The sequence below is a fragment of the Chaetura pelagica genome, unplaced genomic scaffold (genome assembly GCF_000747805.2).
Source record: "Chaetura pelagica isolate M959 unplaced genomic scaffold, ChaPel_1.0 scaffold980, whole genome shotgun sequence".
NCBI classification, from domain to species: domain Eukaryota; kingdom Metazoa; phylum Chordata; class Aves; order Apodiformes; family Apodidae; genus Chaetura; species Chaetura pelagica.
This window is the reverse complement of record NW_009951823.1, coordinates 21,747-22,438: the sequence shown is the minus strand read 5'-3', so window position 1 is coordinate 22,438 and position 692 is coordinate 21,747.

Here is a 692-nt window from a genome sequence, read left to right as displayed (position 1 = left end):
TATCCCTGTCCAAACCCTCCATCCCCATCCCCCCTCCATGGCCAACATCTTCTAGATCCTCATCCCCTTCTCCGTCCCCATTCCTCGTTACCGTCTCCTTCTTCTCCATCCCCACCTCCCATCCCTTCTCTATCCCCATTCCTCATCCTCTCCCAAACCCTCTACCCCCATCCCACTCTCCATCCTCCTCCCCTTCCAAATGTCCATCTGTGTCTCCATCCCCATCCTCACCCCACTCTTCATCCCTGTGTCCTTTCAGATCCTCATCTCTTTTTCCATCCCCATCCCCATCTCCTTTCCCATTCCTCCTCCTCCTTTTCCCACCCCTGATATCCCCTTCTTCATCTCCATCCCTTCTCCATCCCCATTCCTCAACCCCTTCTCCATCCTCATCCCCTTCTAGAACCCAGTCCCCTTCCAATGTCCATCTGCTTCTCCATTCCCATCCCCTTCCAAATCCCCAACCCTTCTCCCATCACCATTCCCTTCCCCATCTGCACCCCCCACCCCCTTCCCAACCCTCTTTGCCATCCAACATCCCCTTCTCCATCTTCTTCCCCTGCTCCACCTCCATCCTCACCTCCACCTCCATCCTCATCTCCACCTCCACCCTCATCTCCAGCCCCTTTCCATCTCCACCTCCACCCCGATCTCCACCTCCATCCCCATCTCCACCTCCACCCCCCTCTCCA